This window comes from Giraffa tippelskirchi, chromosome 6 (assembly GCF_054371585.1).
Source record: "Giraffa tippelskirchi isolate mGirTip1 chromosome 6, T2T-mGirTip1v1.2.pri, whole genome shotgun sequence".
In the NCBI taxonomy this organism is placed as follows: domain Eukaryota; kingdom Metazoa; phylum Chordata; class Mammalia; order Artiodactyla; family Giraffidae; genus Giraffa; species Giraffa tippelskirchi.
In genome coordinates, this window is record NC_137280.1 from 99863665 (window position 1) to 99884255 (window position 20591).

Consider the following 20591-nt stretch of genomic DNA (forward strand, 5'->3'; position numbering starts at 1 on the left):
TGAGAGATAATCCAAAAACTGAGAGAGAATATTTATAGCACAGAAAATAATAAAATATATATTGTATCTTAAGATATATTTTGTATCTTAAATGTAATAAAAATTTCAATTCATCAAAAAAGAGCGAAGGGTAAAACATTTTAATAGACACTTCACATAAGAAGAAATCAATATTATGAATTACCAAGAAAAACTTCTGAACTAAATTAATAATCAGGGACACAATGACTGAAATAAAATGGAAAACCATTTTGCATCAACCAAGTTGTCAAAACTAAAATTTCAAGTAATACCAAGTGTTAGCAGTTACATAGAGCAGAGATTTCTTGTTCATTGCTTGTGGGAGAATAAATTAGTATAACCACTATGAAAATAATTTTATAGTAATCAATTAATCAATCCTAAAAGAGCTTATAAACTTATAAAATCTTATACATAAGTATTGTGAGATACTCATAAAAACGTTTATAGTGACTCTTCTCACAATGGGAACAATTTCCAAACCACTCAACTTTACCCAATAGAGTGGATAAAGAATTTTCTACTAATATTCAGAAATGAAAAAGATGATATGACTGAACTGCAGGAACATAAGAATCATTTAGAAAAGCTAGTCACAGAAAAAATGTACACTGTAATTTTGTGCTTACATTCAGTACATGGACATTCAAAACTAAATATTATTTTAGAGATGGTTAACATATAAAGTAAAGCATATGTGTATATATACACACACACACACACACACATATATATATGTATAACTATAGCTGATTCATGTTGAGGTTTGACAGAACAGAAAAATTCTGTAAAGGAATTATCCTTTAATGAAAAATAAATACATAAATACATAATATTACAAAAACAACAAAAAAATAAAGTAAAGCCAAAAGGAAAGAGCCCACAAAATTTAGGTTAGGTTAGGAAGTGGAAAAATGGGACTGGGAAGGAGACAAGGAACTCTAAAAGGTTTTTGGTAATGGTCTTTTAAAGTAACTGGGCATGGGTACCAAGGTGTTTCTTTAAACCTGACATGTATTTTAGAAATGGCTTTTTTACTTTTGTGTGATTTAGTATTTATACAAAACATTAAAAATGGGTCATCTATTCTGATTGTGTCATGTTGCTTCCCAGGAATATTTACTGTATCATAGAAAATGAGTCATATTTGAAAATGTTAATATATATAATTGTGTTTATAATGTGGTTATGTCTAAATATTTTTAAAAGATCTAAAAATATTGGCAAAACGACTAGTAGTGCCTACTTCTATTACTGAAAATGGAATTGAGGAAAGGAAAATGACAGAATATTTGTTCTATTTACTACACTTCTCTTTTAATGGAATTTATTTTTAATAATAGCACATATCATGTAGCTTGAGATAAACATCTTTATTTAATCACATACTGTCAAGTGATATAACCTCTTTATTTCAGTTCCCTCACCTGTAAAAGGAAGCTAATGATATTATCTACAACTTATAAAGTTATAGGAGAATGAAATGAACAGTGCTTGGCCCATAGTTAAACACTCAAATATAAGAAATTCTTCTATAAAATATAGATAACATAAATTTGTAAAAAGTTTAACACTGGATGGTAACACAAAAACTATGCAAGAAAAGTTACTTCAAAATAAGATTAAGATGCAAAAATAGGATCCACTTCTCAGCCTGAGTATAAAGTTGCCTTTTTTGAAAAAATGTGAACATACGTTTATAGATGTAATGGTTAGCCTATAATTTATGAGTTACAAATAAGTCTGGCAAAATCTTTTCAATTCTGATTTTATCCAGACTCATCAACTCAGACTATACATGTTACTAAAATGTATAAAGGTTTTGAATGGAGATGAAATTTCTAATGGAGTCATCAAAATTTGTCTGTACTTCCCATCTCTTTTCTCTCACTCTTGCTTCACTTCAGGGTAACTGATGTTGACTTAAACACAAATATTACAGAAAAAAAAAAAAAAAAACAAGTACAAACCAAAGGTACTTTCTCTCTAACGCTATAATGCACACTTTTTTCGTGTTCACTTCTTTGATAAGAAGGTTACTTATAATGTCCTACTAATGACAAATTTTTATACCCAATGATTTAGGCACAAGAGAGTATTAATAATTAAGTCCCCAGAAGCATCTCTTATTGCAAAATTCCTAAAAGTATTTTAATACAACTGAAATTTGTATCAATAAATTAATCAAGCTTCAGTAATTTATTTTAAAAATTGCTTTGGAGCTAAGAACTCAGAACACACACTGATGTAGTCATTTAACAAGATGGGGAAAGGATGAGTGAATGTGTTAGTAAGCTGATAGATGTGCTGTACTATGTCTATACATCTCAAAAATCAGCCAATTTTAATGTATATTACTTTTATTACAACCCCACCTACCAGAGATTTTATGTTAATTCACTCATCCAATACCAAAGTTGGCGATCTTCAAAAGCATTTTGCCCTAACTCCAGGAGTAGCAGAAAGTACTAGTATCTCCACCCCTTCTTCTCTTTCTTCCTCAAGGTAAGAAACACGCTTATAAGACTCATGTAATTTGTGACTACCAACTGGACTGAGATGGAGGAAAAAACTGAATAAAACTATTATAAATTTAAATAGAAAAGCAATTACTAAGCTTATAAATTATTTAAATATTATATTAGAATTGATTTGGTTGGGTCAGTACTTTTCACACTTTAATATAAATACAAATCACCTGGAAATCATGCTAAAAATCTCAGGTTCCAATTCAGTAGGTATAATCTGAAAGATCTGAAAATTTTAATTTCTAACAAATGCCCATATAATACTGACAATGTCAATCTAAGGACAGTATTTTGATTAGCAGGGATTAGTATAGTAGGAAGAGAGCTCAAATATTATTTTACATGAATAAAGAACTAATCTCAGGATACAACTGAACTTCAGAAAATAAGAGAGCAAACTGGAAGATTATTAGGTGACAAAATTAAAAAGGGAGATGATTCAGAGGAGACTTCAGCTCTCAGACGTCAAAATCAACCCTTATTAAAAAGAATGTATTTCAAATGGTAAATCTTGCATCCACAATCTATTAAGTTATTTTCTCCAAAGGAAACTGGATCCAAGAACCCCCTGAGAGTCAATCTCTTAAAATTTTAAATTGGAAGACAATATGAGCTATTAGAAATTTCCTTTTAGATAGTTAAAATACAGCTATGTGAAGTGGCCACAAACAATTTTGCGAGTTGAAAGAGGAAGGCCAAGAAGATCAGTGAGAATACATGAGACTTTATACACTGTATTTTATAGTAGTAGTAATTTTATTAATGGGTATGAAGCATGATCAATGCATTTGGGGAGTCAAGAATCCAAGTAATGCCTTAAGACACAATACAAGGAGAAAAAAGGCAATCAAACATACCACATTTAGCACAATAGAAATCTGGTTTAAAGGTTGTCTGTTGACTAATAGAATTCTAAATCTCTGTGTTTGACTTCCCAGGGACTTAATGATGGAAGAATTATTATTTTCTTTAATGATTAAGTTCCTCTATGAATTCAAAGAAGATTCTACTGGGTTAGCTCTTCCCCAACTTTACCTTTTTTTCCTTTTGGCAAAAGCATTTCATAGATAATGGTTTGGAAGCATGGCTGGTCCATTTTTTCATAGGTAATGGAGTTTGCTGTTTTCATTCTCACTTTTACATTTGGTTCTTCTCAAGCAAAAGCATGCAGAATTTACTTTTCCATCTTTAACAACAGTCCAAATGTGATCACTTGCCTAGTAACTAATTGTTCTTGCAGTAAAGACCAAAATATACATATCTTATTTCCAAGGTTACAAGTCATGATATCATAGAAAGAGATGGTATCTCCATGGGCCCAAGAATGAAAGAGTTTTAAATACTGACATCCTAGCTGCTAATGAAGAAGCTGTCATCTGATTTATTTAAGAGATAACAGCATTGCTACCACAGATTCAATAAAATAATATTCTCTGACTTTTCATTCATAAACTGTACTTTTTCATTAAAAACTTAAATGAAGATACTCTGGAACAATTCAGAAAGTTCACAAAAGCCATAATTTTGAAATTCCACTCTAATATACATGAACTATTAGCATTTTTGTGAAACATAAGTTATGAAATTATATTTCTATCTTTTGGCTCACAAGTCTGGTTCTTATTCATTATGAGGCAATTCAAAGCTCTCAGTTCCACAATCTTAGTGCCTTGATTTGATAGGTTCTACAGAATCTGGAAGAGGTCAGTTTTCATTCCAATCCCAAAGAAGGTGAATGCCAAAGAATGTTCAAACTACTGTACAATGGTGCTCATTTCACGTTAGCAAGGTAAAGCTCAAAATCCTTCAAGCTAGGCTTCAACAGTACATGAACAGAGAAATTTCAGATTTACAAGCTGGATTTAGAAAAGGCAGAGGGACCAGGGATCAAATTGCCAACATTGGCTGGATCGTAGAAGAGGCAAGGGAATTCCAGAAAAAATCTACTTCTGCTTCATTGACTATGCTAAAGCTTTTGACTGTGTGGATCACAACAAACTGTGGAAAATTCAAGAGATGGATTGAGTGCCAGACTACCATGCATGCCTCCTGAGAAACCTGTATGTAGGTGAAGAAGCAACAGTTAGAACCAGACGTGGAACAATGGATGGGTGCAAAACTGGGAAAGGAGTACGTCAAGGCTGTACATCGTCACCCTGCTAATTTAACTTCTACACATCACATGAAATTCGGGGCTGGATGACTCACAGCTAGAATCAAGATTGCCAGGAGAAATTTCAATAACCTCAAATATGCAGATAACACCATTCTAATGGCAGAAAGAGAAGAGGAACTAAAGAGTCTCTTGATGAAGGAGAAAGAGGAGAGTGAAAAAGCTGGCTTAAAGCTCAACATTCAGAAAACAAGCATCATGGCATCTGGTACCATCATTTCATGGCAAATAGAAGGGGAAAAAATGGAAAGAGTGACAGAATTTATTTTCTTGGGCTCCAAAATCACTGTGGATGGTGACTGTAGCCATGGAATTAAAAGACACTTGCTTCTTGGAAGAAAAGCTATGACAAACCTAGACAGCGTATTAAAAAGCAGAGACATCACTTTGCCAACAAACGACCATATAGTGAAAGCTATGGCTTTTCCAGTAGTCATGAATGGATGTGAGAGTTGAATCATAAAGAAGGTTGAGCACCAAAGAATTGATGCTTTCAAACTTTGGTGCTGGAGAAGACTCTTGAGAGCCCCTTGGACTGCAAGGAGATCAAACCAGTCCATCACAAAGGAAATCAGTCCTGAATATTCATTGGAAGGACTGATGCTAAAGCTGAAACTCCAATACTTTGGCCACCTGATGCAAAGAACCGACTCATTGGAAAAGACCCTGATGCTGGAAAAGATTGAAGGCGGGAGAAGGGGATGACAGAGGATGAGATGGTTGGATGGCATCACCGACTCGATGGACATGGGTTTGGGTAAACTCCGGGAGTTGGTGATGGACAGGGAAACCTGGCATGCTGCAGTCCACGGGATCACAAAGAGTCGGACACTACTGAGCAACTGAACTGATTTGAAATGCTGGGAAAGAGTGAAGGCAGAGAGAGAAGGGGGCAAAAGTGGATGAAATGGCTGGATGGCATTACTGACACAGTGGACATGAGTTTGAGCAAACTGCAGGAGATGGCAAAGGGCAGGGAAGCCTGGCACGCTGCAGTCCATTGGGTTGCAAAGTACAGACATGACTGAGCAACTGAACAAAATGTTCATTATATTGTTGTCAAGATCTCATGGGTGCATATATGCAACAAAGATATCAACTTGTATGTTATAAAGACTTGTTATTTATAGTATGCCAAAAGTTGTTTATCATTTTTAATTTTCAGGGAAAAAATTTTTTAAACCATGATGACAGTACTTTTAAACCCATTAGGAAAGCTAAAACTTAGAAGTCAAACAAAATGAAATGTTAGTAAGAATATGTTGCAACAGAAACTTTTATACATTCCTGGTGGTTGTATAAAGTGGAACAACCACTTTGGAAAATTATTTGGCAATTTCCTATAAATTTAAACCCACATTTATTCTGTAACTTAGAAATTTAACTCTTGGATTTACCCAAGGGGATAAAAACATATACCCTCACAAAGCCTTTCACAATACTGTTTATGGCAGCTTTATTAAAATCAGCACAAAATTAGAAACAAGTAAAATGTCCTTCAACGGGAGATTTGATAATTCATGAAATCTTTGTAGAGTAAAAAACATAGTATCAAGTAATACAAGCAATCAAGTTACCAATGCAGGCATCCCCAAAACATTATGCTGAGAGAAAGAAACAAGATACAAAACAGTACATGCTGTCAATATCACACGATTTCATCTGAATGAAGTTGAAATCAGGCAAAACTAATCAGTGGTGACAGGAATCAAGCTATTGTTTCTATGGGGTAAGACACTGTCTGGACAAAGGGACAATGGAAATTTTTGATGCTATGGAAATATTCTGTATTCTTATTAGGATGGTTATTACATGAGCGTATGTATTTGTTAAGCTCAAAACTGAACACTTAAAAATCTGTGTATTTCACCATATGTATTTTACTTCAGTACAATGGAATATTAATCAGACATAAACAATGAAATACTGCCATTTGAAGCAGCATGGATGGACCTAGAGACTGTCATACTGAGTGAAGTAAGTCAGATAGAGAAAGAGAAGTATCATAGGATATCGCTTTATGTATAATCTAAAACAGCGTTACAAAGCTATTCACATTTTCTATGTGAATGATAAAAATTATCTCCAAATAACTTTTTAAAATTCCTATCCTATGCCCCTAATATATATTTTTTTCTTCTTATACTATCTAGAGCCTCCAATAAACACAGAATAGATGTGGTGGTAGTGCACATATTTGACTTATACATTATTTTTAAGGGGTTGCTTCTACTGTTATTTTATTTAAGATGATGTTTGTCCTATATTCATGATAAAATCGTATTAGGCTTTGGAAATTCCTATCTATTTCTAATTTACTAAGTGTTTGTTCTATTTGTATTATAATTATATATGGAATCATATATTGAAAGCAAATGCCTTTTTTGCAACTACCACAATGCTGGAGGTAGGAAATGTTGTTGATTAGAACCTAGTTTGGCTTCTCGAGACTAGTTCCCAAGGGTTTTTGACTCTGCTCTCTGTAATCTTGGGTCCTCTGACTCATTCTTATTCTATGAGAAATGGCTCATATTTCCATCTGAGCAGTTCTATAGTACTGCTTTCTCCCCTTAGATGACTGAGGCCTAAGAGTCTTCTTTTCATTTTCAACAATCTCTATCCTTTTCAGTCCAAAATACAGCAAATCCTTTAAACGTTTTGTTGACTTTCTGTATATTAGACTATAATCCAGTCTATTAGATTATAGCCATACTTGTATATATCTTTAATTCCTGATCATTTCTACTTCTGGCTGAAAAAGTAAGGTTATAAGGCAATGTATTAACTTTTTGAACCCCTTTGCTAGCGGAGAAGCTATAAGGGCCACCTCAAATTTATCAGGGTCTTCTCAAGAGTCTGATATTTGCACCCATGACTTGATCTGATTTCAACTAGATTTTGGAATAAAAGCCCTTAAAGCTCTTAATGGACCAATTTTCATGCTTAAATAAATGAAAAGGCAAGAAACGCTGATTCTCAGGAGAAAAGTACAGGTAGTTATTTGAATATATCAATAACAGCAAGTACAAGAAAATAAAGTAAAATTAACAATCCACTATTCTTAACTATCCCTTCCTCATGGCAACTGTGAGTTTGTTTTCTAAGTCTGTGACTTAGAAAGTTTTGTAAGTTCATTTGTATCACTTCTTTTTAGATTTCACATATAAGGGATGTCTGCTAAGTTTAAATGGATAATAACAAAAACCTATTGTATAGCACATGGAACTCTGCTCAATGTTATGTGCCATCTTGGATGGGAGGAGGATTTGGGGGAGAATGTATGCATGTGTATGCATGGCTGAGTCCCTCTGTTGTTTACCTGAAACTGTCACAATGTTGTTAATTGGCTATACCCCAATACAAAATGTTTTTGGTGATAAAAAATTAAGATAAAATTTAAAAAACCATCCAAACAAAAAAAATCCACTGTTGTTTCATTTTTTAAATGGCAATAATTATGACACATTCCTCAAGGACTGGTTAGTATTTCCTTTTAGTTTTCAAATGTAAAAACTTTAGGATAGGAAGACAAAGAGCCTAATTTTTTACCTCCTGAATTATAAATTATTTTTAAGGGGACAACCCACTGTCTTCATTCTTCCTTAATTTTGTTCTTTCAGCTTCTGAAAAGATTAGTTACAGAGTTCCTATGTTAAGCTCTTTATGCAGACACTCTGTACTATTTCAAGAGCACTTCTTCCTGACGAAATGCCACTGGACTAACTAAACTAAGGGAACAGAGCTTCATGTAAAAGATGTGGTCATTAACTGTTCAACTGGATTAATTAAAGTTGCTCATTTTACTTGTACTACTTAACTCTCATAATAATCACTGATACATTTTAAAACTCAATTGATGGCTTTTAAAACTAAAAGAAAAATCAATATTAATTTAACATCATGGAAAGAGAGAGTGTTTCTGGATAAATTCAATGTCTAAGGAAGAGACTCACAAATCTGTTTAAATGGAAAGCTCAGCCATAGAAACTTCAAGTAAATCAAAGCTAACCAGCCATGGCTGTTTCATTATCTCCAAGTGAAAGGCAATCTCTGGAAATTGTGTGCTTATGATTAATATAATTTACACGGCCTGTTTTTATTTCCTTGCCAAATGCTGTCTGCAGAAAACTGAATAGCTACGAAAATCTTCCCTTCATAGATAGTGAGACAAAGGCTACAAAATGTTATCAAAAGAAATTCATTTAACTTATATGTATAGGGCATCTGCTAAATGCCAGGCTAGGCACTAAAAATACCAGGATTCTGCCTGAATGGAAGGCTTCTCTATGGGAGAAAAAATGACAGTGAAGACTTTGTAATTCAAAAAATACATTTTCACTGTAATTTATGACTATGAAACTTCTTTCAGAAGTAGACCAATCTTATACCACGCGTAATGTAAAATCTTCTGACTTTTAACAGCTTAAATAAAATGAGGCATTAAAAACTGTTGCAAATGTGGAACAAAAATGATATACAATTCACTTTTGTTCCACATTTACATCTCTAAGGAGTCACTATTTTACTAAAATATTAGGGATCCAAACTGGTGTCTTAATCAAGATCTCTTAATCATAAGAGGTATATTTATTTATACTGAAGCCTAAAGACATGAATCAAAATAAGAGTTAGCTGGTTATGTTTTAGTATGGCATTAATTAATATTTTGGCTTTGAATGTTTCTATACCAGATATCAACAAGCTTTTTCTATGAACAGCCATACAGCAAAAAACATTATACGTGGGCCAGTTTCTGTAACAATTACTCAATTCTAAAGTTGCAGTAGGAAAGAAGTCCTAGACAAAACAAATAAGTGGATCTGTTACCACAAAATTTCATTTCAAAATCATGAGGTGTGCTGGATTGGGGCTGTGGGACACAGTTTGGCAGTCTGTGTTGTATACTACAGGTACATTTTCTTTATTATCAATTTCAAAATTTCTTTCTTTTTTTGGTCTTTATTTTATGTAGTAACTTATTTTAAGAACTAAACAGTCATTACTTAATCTTTTTCAAAAATTAACAGTGAATCTCAAATACAGTTGATATTACCATCAGGCATTTTTTCACAAGACCTTATGTACTTTAGTTCTTAATTTCCTGCAAATGAATCATCACAGCATTTCCTTAAACTGTTTTTACTACTACATGATGGCATATTTGTATAAGCTTATAAATTTTGCTTATGGTAGATTTCACTGAAAATCTTAACTTTTAATCAAATATAATTCTTTGGAGCTACACTGTATCATGCAACTTTGGAATAGAGACCAGGGAAAGATGAAAGGTAAAACAATTTGTCCTCTGCTACCAAAAAAGCATTCCAAAATTCTCATGTAGAATATTGCTTTTTCTACTGTACCGTGAAAAATTTGAAGCTAAACCTTATTAAGGTGCATCACTGCAAGTTATATTCAAGGCCCTTTTAATTTCTCAGTTGGATCTCTATGTCCTTGAAATTATTTGAGTGAGCATTACTTCTTTTCTCTAGACAAAGATGAATGGTAAGTACTTTGAAGGAATATTTTTATCTATACTTGACTATATTTGTATGCTTCATCATGAAGAAGATATAGGAATGCAAGTTCATTTCAAAAAACATACACACACTTTTATCAAAAGGAAATATTAGATATATTTCTTGATTTTATACAATAAAATCTAACACCCAATTGCAACAACTGAGGATATGTTCTTCTTAATAATTATGCTGTGTTCTTTAATAGTAAAACCTTTTTCTTCTGGCTAAATGTTTTCAAGTTACGGGGGTGAGGGGGGAGAAAAAGAATGACATACTATAATACCTAATTCCTTAGGAGGTTTTTTTTTTCCTATTTGTTTGGAGTGACTAGAGAATCATGACCACATGGTCTGTGATATCACACTTTTATAGTAGAAAACTACTAATGAAGGATATTTCAGTATTCCTACCAAGATATCCTAAGTTTTACATTAAGAATGTTTAAATTAAAATAACAAATTAATACAATTATCTTAGAAGAGGTATTTTTACAAAGGTCTCAAATTTCTGTCTTTCAAGCATATCTTTTGATGCTCAATTTTTCAAAATGTATTTTTTCCTCAGGAAACAACATTTATTAAGATTTCATTTTTAAATCAAAGCTAAGTTTCTATGCATGTGTGTATAAATATTTTTAAATCTTAATTCCTAGTAGAGGTTTTATTTTTTAAAAATACATAAATTTTATCAGTCAGTAATATAAAGAATAACTTATTCATTTACATTTTATTTCAACAAGACAAGGAATCAGGCATCATTTTACTTAACCTCACTCACACACTCAGCTCTACATTTCATTAAGAAAATCTGGGATTTTATATACAGATATATCTTACCATTATTTGTTACCTTTATATTAAAGTTTTATGTTTATATATATAAACTTTTTGTTTATGAGGTTTTGTTACTAGATTTTCTGGCTCTTGTACCAAGATGGTCCATTTGGAAGGATATAAGTTTTTGATTCTGGAAAACCCCTCTGCAAGGGGTAGTGGAAATATTCTATTTCTTCCCATGGTTGAAGCCCTTTTGTGATTTGATGAGTAAAAATTCCTTTTACATCTTGCAGATAATTAAATTTAAATTGAATTTTTAGAACTTTAGTGATGTTGCATAGGCATGTGCATTTTCATGAATGTTCCAATGGAAAATGAAGGTGGCAGTTCAGATTCCTCTAGGAAACAATCATTACTATATTTTAGAAATTAGTATTTTCACTTGTGTGTGTGTGTGTGTGTGTGCGCACGTGTGCACATGCACTCCGTCATGTCTGACTCTTTGTGATTCCATAGACTGTAGCCTGCCAGGTCCCTCTGCCCATGTAAGAATACTGGAGTGGGTTGCCATTTTCTACTCCCAGGATCTTTCCGACCCAGGGATCAAACCCACATCTCTCGTGCCTCCTGCTTTGAAAAGCAGATTCTTTACCAATAGCACCACCTGGACAGAATAGCTTAAAATGTCCTGGAAGAGCCATCATAAAAAATGTTTTGGGAAAAAAATAAAAACTCAACTGCAACAAATATGGTGACCATATTTTCACTATTTACTCTTACTTCATATATCACAACTGTTTTGATCACAATGTTTCAAGATAAAAGTTGCATACCAGGTAAATTTTTTCCCTTAAATGTTAAATAGTTTAAAGAAAATATCTTTACTCATATGAAAGTTATTCCCTGAAAAAAATAAACATAGCTGTACTTTGAAATATCTTACAAAGCTTACTTGAGAATTATATTATTAATAGGTAGTTATTGTTTAGTCACTAAGTCATGTCTGACTCTTTGTGAACCCATGGACTGTAGCCCACCAGGCTCCTCTGTCCATGGAATTTCCCAGTCAAGAATACTGGAGTGGGTTTCCATTTCCTCTTCCAGGAGATCTTCCCGACCCAGGGATTGAAACCATGTCTTCTGCATTGGCAGGTAGATTCTTTACCACTGAGACACCAGGGAAGCCCATTATTAAAAGGACAACACTTTTAATATGAATTTGGAGATATATAATAAATCTCTACTATGTCCAATATATTGTCAGATCTCTGGAACATAGCTGGTAAAGAATAAACCATAATCAAGTAAAAAGTTAAATACTCTAAAAGAAATAGCTATATGATCACTAAAAATAAAAGAAACATTTCCTTAGATTGTAACTTAATATGCTTCCTTCAAGCATATGAATCCAACTTCCTGACTTTTTTCTTTTTCATTAGGCAAAGTTGATGCTATGAAATGGTTTAAACCTTTTGGAACTATATTTTAAAACTGAGTATAGGGAGCATTTCTCTGAGCAGTGGATTATTTTTGTAGACTCTTTTATATTATGATTATTGACCATATCTGCTGAAGAACCCACATGCTTATTACTGGGCAAGTTGGGGAGGGTCTAGAAAATCAATCAGTAGTATTGAGACAAGATAAATTACTAAAAAAAAAAAAAAAAAAACAACAAAAAAAAGGATAAATTACTTTATATGAGTGATTAGAATTTGCATTATTTTCCTATTCACAACAAGTATTTCAGATTATTTAATTTAAAAATAAAGATTATATTTTGGGGGAACAGGTAAAAATAGGTAGAATCCAGCTGCCATGCAGGAGACCCGGGTTTGACTCCTGGGCTGGGAAGATTTGCTGGAAAAGGGATAGCTACCCACTCCAGTATTCTTGGGCTTCCCTTGTGGCTCATCTGGTAAAGAATCTGCCTGCAACGCGGGAGACCTGGGTTCAGTCCCTGGGTTGGGAAGATTCCCTGGAGAAGGGAAAGGCTACCCACTCCAGTATTCTGGCCTGGAGAATTCCATGAAGTGTATAGTCCATGGAGTCACAAAGAGTTGGATACGACTGAGCGACTTTCCCTTTCCATCATAAGAAGTTATACCAGAACCAGCAGTTAAAATAAAATCTATAGAAATTCCCAGTATGTCAATGTTCTTACATCTGCTACCAGTTATCTATGCCTTGGGCACACTTAGAACTAGAAGATTCAGTGCAAAACACTATCTCATCACATCCTTTACTTAAAATTTAAAAATCATCTTGTTTGTACACAGTACACTGGGCTGTGCTCAGGAGAATGAGATGAACAACTATAAGAGAGCTTAGTATACGAGAACAAATTTAATTTTCCATAGGTTTCCTACAGTGAATTTTCTTCAAAGAGAATAAAAGCAAAAAGTTTGTTCCTTCTGTATAAAAGAAAGGAGGTCATACTAAAAGGCCAAGACTTTGCTCTAATTAAAACACTAACAATAATGGCACTTAAATCCTCATTTCCTTACAAAGTATGTAAAGAATATATGCACATGGTTTTCCAAGCACTGGTCTTGTCACCACTGTGGGTAAACAGTTCATCTGTTTCACAACTCAATGCTTTGAGCTTCCACATGATCTGCTGCTATTAAATGGAGATGTAACATTGAGAAATAGTCTGTATGTTCTATTTATATAAATTTCAGTATATGATAAGTAGCAGAGTCCTAATTTGGGGGACAGATTAAGAAGCATCACAATAAATCCAGGCTTAAAAGAAGAGAAACACAAAACCATATGTACTGTATTTTTTTTTTTTTTTTAAATCTTGCTTGTATCAGGCTTTAAAAAAGCCAAAACAGGGCTGCCCTGGTGGTCCAGTGGTTAAGACTCTGCCTTGCAATGCAGGAGACACTGGTTTGACCCCACATGCCGCAGGCAACTAAGCCAGTGTGCTGCAACTACTGAGCCCACACTCTAGAGCCCGAAAGCCACAACTACTGAAGCCCATACGCCCCAGAGCTTGTGCTCCATAATAAGAGAAGCCTGTGCACTGCTGCTAGAGAGTAGCCCCCACTCACCACATCTAGAGAAAGCCCGCACACAGCACCGAAGACCCAGCACAGCCAAAAATAAATAAAATACATTAAAAAAATTTTTAAAGAAAAAAAAAAAAAAACAGCTGGCACTAGTGTTTTATGCCACTCTGATAAATTAACAGGGGAAAAAAGAGCAATAAATACTGATAAAATGACAGTTTTCAATATGATTGTCAAATTCTAGGAAGCTTACTAAGTTGTTAGTTTAGAAATTCTATGAACACACATATTTTCTAAAGAACACATATCATTCATCATAGAGAGGTTCCCTCATTTCATTCCCATATGATAGAGCTTCTTTTTTTCACTGGTATAAACATTTAGGTTAGATAAAATAATGACAAAAATCAGTAATGAGTAACAAACAGTGGCTAGCACTATTTATGTTGCATATAAAAAACTAAGAGATAGTGTGAGCAAAATTACGTCCTAAAACATATAGAAATGTAATGTAAAACCCTCTTGGAAAATCCCATAGCTCTACTGATCACACAAGAATCAATGCCATTTGGTGAGTGTACTATTTGACTCAGGATGAATTGGAGCTAGGATTGACCTCCTTTCACCTAAAATCAGGATACCTGAGAAACCTGTCCTGTTTACCTTTGCCTAGATACTTATTGTTCATATTTTTATTCAGAATACTGTTCAAATGCAAGCAATCTGCATTCTATTTTGTCCATATATCCTCAATCCAATGTCCACTCATCACAAATCCAAGACTTCATCTGCTATAGCTCCTCAGGCAACAGACTGAGGATTTATTTTTTTTTAATGAGGAATTTCTCTCAAAATCTTTTCTTTTCAACACTTTGTTATCCAAATTCTTGAACGCAAAATGGCAGATCTTGATTCTCTGTCTTCCTTCCTCATCTGATACACTGACAGAATAAGAGATGACTCTTGTTATTGAAAAACTTGGGGTTCTTTGCTTTGAAGGTTAGTGACTTTTTTTTTCTCCTAAGACTCTCTGGGCTCAGACATGTGCAGACTGAATGAATTCACAGATTCCTCCTTCCCCCTCCACCTTTCAGATCACCGACATCGATAATGACCAAGTGAGACTGTATGGCCCTTAACCTTATCAAATAATCATTTAATTTCTGGAAATTTGACTAAGGCATATAATGGGAGCCAATAAATAATGCGGTATCTAAGGTCTAGGTTATGCTTTAGAACAATGCTTTTCTCACTGTTATAAATTAAGACAAAAGTATCAGAATTAAAGTGTGAATTATAATACATCATTAGAATCAAATTGTAGGAAGCTTTTGGCATTGTGGGTATGGGAAAAACTCTGATACCCATCTTTATTTTTTAAAAACTGATACACTAATGAGTTTATAGAGATCACTGATATCTACAATTCTAAGTACACTGCACACCAAAAAGTATGATTTAGCCAGACACACATTTTTCTTATTTTTCAGGAAGTTTACTATACTAATACTACTCTAAGAAAAGTGAAAGTTGCTCAGTCGTGTCCGACTCTGTGGACTGTACCTGCCAGGCTCCTCTGTCCATGGAATTCTCCAGACAAGAATACTGGCATGAGTAGCTGTTCCCTTCTCCATGGGATCTTCCCAACCCAGGGATCGAACCCAGGTCTTCCACATTGCAGGCGGATTCTTTACTGTCTGAGACATGAGGGAAGCCCACTGTAAGTAAGCAAACTAACAAATCATAAAACATTTGAATCAGAGCTAGATCTTACTCAAAAATATAAAATTAATTAGACATGATGTTAAATTAGATAAGGTATGTATGTCAGTAAAGTTTTGCTAAATAACTTCATCATGCAAACTGAAAAAGAAACAGAGTAGTTGTCTATTTACCGTATAACTTTTTAAAAAGTATATAACATCTAGTAAAATTCATGTAAAAATTAAAATTTTCTGTTAAAAATGTAAAGTCCTATAATAGAGTCAGTGTTAAAAAAAAATGATGAAACTAATTCACTCAAAGAGCTAATTTTTTCAAACTTAAAGCTAGTCTCTTGACTGTGCACTCTGTCTTATCCCATTTGAGGCCCTTAGTTATTCTATATTTGTGGTTTATCATCCCACTGAAATATCTTTAAAAAGTTACTCAAAATTCCAAATTCATAAACAAAGAGGAAATCTTCAATCCCTCTTATTTAACCATTCAATGGCATTTCACACCAGTCACCACGCCTTCCTTCACATAAACCTCAGTCTGGGTGTTCTCTAGAGCTTTCTTTTCAGCCTGTCCTTTACATAGTGTTAATCCTTGGGTTTTCTGCCTTCTGTTTCTCTTTGCCTTCTCTGAGAAATGTTAAACTTTTCTTCTGCTTTAGCTTTCACAATCATGCCAAATGTGATGCAGAAGCTTAGAATTTATTGCCACTTTATCCCCCGCTACATGCCCATGATTTAAAACAGAATCTGTTTATAAATCCTTCCAGATTTGTTCATTCTCCAAATCCATCACACTGTGAACCGAAAATAGAGTTCATTTCCCCAGATGAAGTTTGATAATCATGGGCAGATCTCCATCAAGGATATGGGAACAACTCCAGAGAAAAATAAACTAGGTGCTCCTCACAGTGTATTTTGCCAGGATACAGCTCATAGATGGTTCAACAACTTTATATTAAATAACAGCAACTACTCAGAGAAAAATATTACCATCAGCTCTGGGCCTTTCACATGAATAGCTGAAATCAAAAGAATGCAACAAAAATATTCTTAAGAATCAATCAAATCCAGGTAACTTTCTGGTTTGGACAGCAAGTCCTCTGCATATTATGTGTGTCTGTTTCCTGTGCTTGCTGTTTATATTAAAAGGTATCAGCACATTTTTTTCAAGATAGGTATATAATTTTCACGGTACTATAAGTGGTCAAAGGTAAAAATCAGTGAGTGTATATAAAAATTCTATTTCACATAGAAATAAATTTTATAAATAATGATTTGGACAGTAAACATTAGTTAATATCAATTAGTTGTTATTATTAGTTAACTATCAATGTGTAACAATGCTCAGATATTTAAAACCAATAATAACAGATGCCATTATCTGAAAACTAAATGTTAGCTGACAGGGTAAGAAGTATGCTGAGCCTCTCTGATTATTCATATTAAAGCAAAGATAAAATATTTTATTAGAGAACCATGGAATTTAATTATTGGGGACATGTTAGAATTTTCATGAAGCAAATTGTAAAAAATTATCATTTATAGAGAAGGCTATTGTGTATAGGGAATATCTCTTCCATAAGCTTTAATTTTTCTCAGTAAAATCTCTTATTAACATGTTTATCCACCAAACTTATACAAGAATTACATTTCTACAATAGGTAACAAAGTTACAGGAGCAAGAGTATTTTAATTGGATTATTCATATCTCTGTTAAGCTTTCCTCAAAACAATTTAACAATAAAGCATTCACCCAAAGGATAAAATGTTCAAGCAGGAATGGCAAGATAAATACATGAGAGGAAAGAGGACGAACTCCTGTTTGGTTCAGTAAATTGTCTGGTGTATTTATTTGTTTTCCATTATGTGTAAGGTGTTACAAAGAACTATGAAAATGGGATGGAATCAAGATGAGTACTATCTTTTCACAGCAAATGACTTTTTAATGCAGCAGTTAATTGAACTGTTTTCCTGCAAAGAAGGTCACAGACTATTATTAACTATCAGAACTTTTAGAGAAAAGTGTCAGACTCTCACTATTTGGAAATTTGGAAAAGCATCTTATTATATTTAGTCCTATTAAGTTACAAGAGAAAACTAAACATAATCTACAAAATGAAGATAAACTACTGGCAGGGCCACATTTTCTTCACTTATTTCAAATAACTTTGTTCATTATTCACTGTCTCAGTAAGCTATCCATTACTGACCATACTGTTTTGGAGAATACAATAATACCAATGACCAAAACTGGGAAAATGTCTTCAGGAGTGATGATTTGCATTTACACAGACACTTCCCATAAGCAGAGAATACATAGATGATTGCAGCCAGTACAATTCTTGAACCAATGCAGAGGGCTCCCAGGCATGGATACAGTACTTGAGAAGGCCCTTCCCTTGTCTTCCTTTCATTTTGCCATAAGGGCAAAAAGCTAGGAGGCCAAGGGACAAGTTCACTGTGATACTGTATGTTTCCCCACTTCTTCACCATGTTTTTGGTGCCTGAGATGCTGGAATTCCCTGCTCAAATGGTGCCAAGCCTATATCCAAGGCCTGTACCAACCCTTCCCCAGGCCCACCTTCCAGAATGTAGATCACATCTCCAGCGTGATCATCCCTAGGTTATAGGAATGACTAAGGAAGAGACGCTGTATGAAAGAATGGAGCTGGATAAGGTTGTATAGGTGTGGGAGGGAAAAGAAGGAAAGTGGGCCCAGAACCAGCTTTTCCTATGTGGCCATATCTACACGTTTGCTCATGCTACTCTCCCTATCTGCAGTTCTCCTTATTCTTCTGGTGAATTCTGACTTACTTTTCAAGGCTAGCTTTCTGGGCATACTACTTATTTCTTAAACAATTTATACATGTTTCTATTATTGCACTTATATGATACTACAGCTGTTTGCTTATCTGTTTTCCCTTTGAGCTCTTGAGTGCTGATAAAATATTTTATTCCATTTTTGTATCCCTACTGCCTTTCCCTGTGCATATACTAAATTATCATGTGACAGATGTTAATGATTTCTTTCGACCTAAATAGTGATCACATATTATCTATTTAAACAAAATTTAAGACTCTTATTTCAGCTGATTAGTGGGTGACCCAAATAAATTTATTGTGTAGTATCCTTGTTACAGAAAGCTGCTATTATAAATATGTCTTATAGAATAATTGAGAGTTTTGTTGGTATAATACTCTATTTGTTCAACTGGCATATGAGTACAAGGGAAAAGAAAAATATGGCTAGATTAAGATAAAATTAATAATTCCAAAAATTCTGATTAATTATTGAACTCAACAAGTCCTCAGAATCAAGAGGATATTTGATAACAGAAACAAAAGCAATGGTGTAATAGAAGTTTATCTTTTAGGCTATTCTATAGAGACTTTATACTGGGTAGCATAATTTCATTATCTACTATTAAAAAAAAGGAAAAACTCCATTTTTGCGTGTCTTGTACTGTTTCGTGTCAAACAGTGCCTTGCATTATTCTGTATAATTCTGTGTAAAACTGTCCTTGTGAAAATGTTAAGTAACCACAAACACAGTTTTAATGAAAAAGTGTCAAGAAGACTATCAACTGCTAAATATTTATTTCTACCAATTACAATAATGTGAAATTTCTGCCTAAATATCACTCCATTTAATATTTGTACTAAGCATCTGTTAAAGTTCTGTTCAGTTACTCTTTGTTAAACATCTTTCTAAACTCAGCCCTGTGCTTGTTATGCAGGTTCCAAGAGAAACAATGAGTTGTAAGTCATTATCCAAATCATAAAGATTTCCTAGAAAATCGAATACATTTAGGAAAACAGAAAGGAGCAATAATTATATAAGTATTCAGCAAGGGCCTTGGAAAATTTAGGAAGAAGGACATTAGTACAATTTGGTTTCAATTTGATTTCAGGAAGGGTAAATGCTTGTGTGGGTCTTGAAAGTTGGATTTAAATAAGTAAAAGGGGGAGAGGAATTTGGAGGACTCAGGGCTTGAGGTGGATCATGGTTGCCTATGTGAGGTAACACAACTGGAGCCATGCAGATCAGAACAAGCAAATATCTGCTTTAAGATGACATTTTAACTCACGAGAACCAAATATTAGCCAATTATCTGATTAAATCAGTTGACAGTGGGACACAGGAGACAATAATATTGTTTGGAAATAAAGAAAACAGGTAATTCTGAAAAAGCAACTTACTTACTACTATACCAAACCATGTATTTGTAGCCCAAATCATTCCTGAGTTCAAAATTGCCATTTCTACATGAATTCTTAGCATCTATAATTTAATGCCTCAAATTCGTCAAACTTAACATGTATAAGAGAACTCTTCATTTTCATTCAAATATCCACATATCAGTAAATGTTCCACCATATACCTAGTTTTTTAAGGCAGAAGTCTATTTTTGTCCAGTTAGTTGCCAACCCCTGCTTACTTTTACATCCAATTTGCCATCCAGTTTTAATCTACCTTGAAAATATGAGTAACTCTACCTTCCTATGTCCATACCTATGGCATTTATCAATCATATTTCTAATCTGAATTTTTGCAGCCACCCCTCAACTGTTTCCTTTGTGACCAGTAATCTTTCCCTATATATCATCTTAAAATGTAAAGAAGACCCTGTTCATTTGTTGCTTAAAACCCCTTAAAGGCTTCCATCACACTTGGAATAAAAATTCCAAAGACTTCCTGCACTTCCTGATCCTTCTTTCATTGACCCTGATTTATTTCTCCATCCTTATCATTTAATACACCTTCACTGATCACTATGCTCCTGCAACATTTTTCTTTCCTGAGTTCTTTTGTTTGTCATCCATTCCAGTTTTCAC

The 20591-nt window shown here is 33.8% G+C and overlaps 1 protein-coding gene across 1 annotated transcript in view; it reads right to left on the bottom strand.

Annotated features, from left to right (window-relative positions):
• The window catches only part of LYRM7 (LYR motif containing 7), a 620686-nt gene that overhangs the window by 519254 nt on the left and 80841 nt on the right, over window positions 1–20591 (bottom strand). The window contains exon 2 of the mRNA XM_081500261.1: window positions 15601–15734. The gene's annotated coding sequence lies outside the window, so the exon portion shown is untranslated. The remainder of the gene's footprint in view (window positions 1–15600; window positions 15735–20591) is intronic.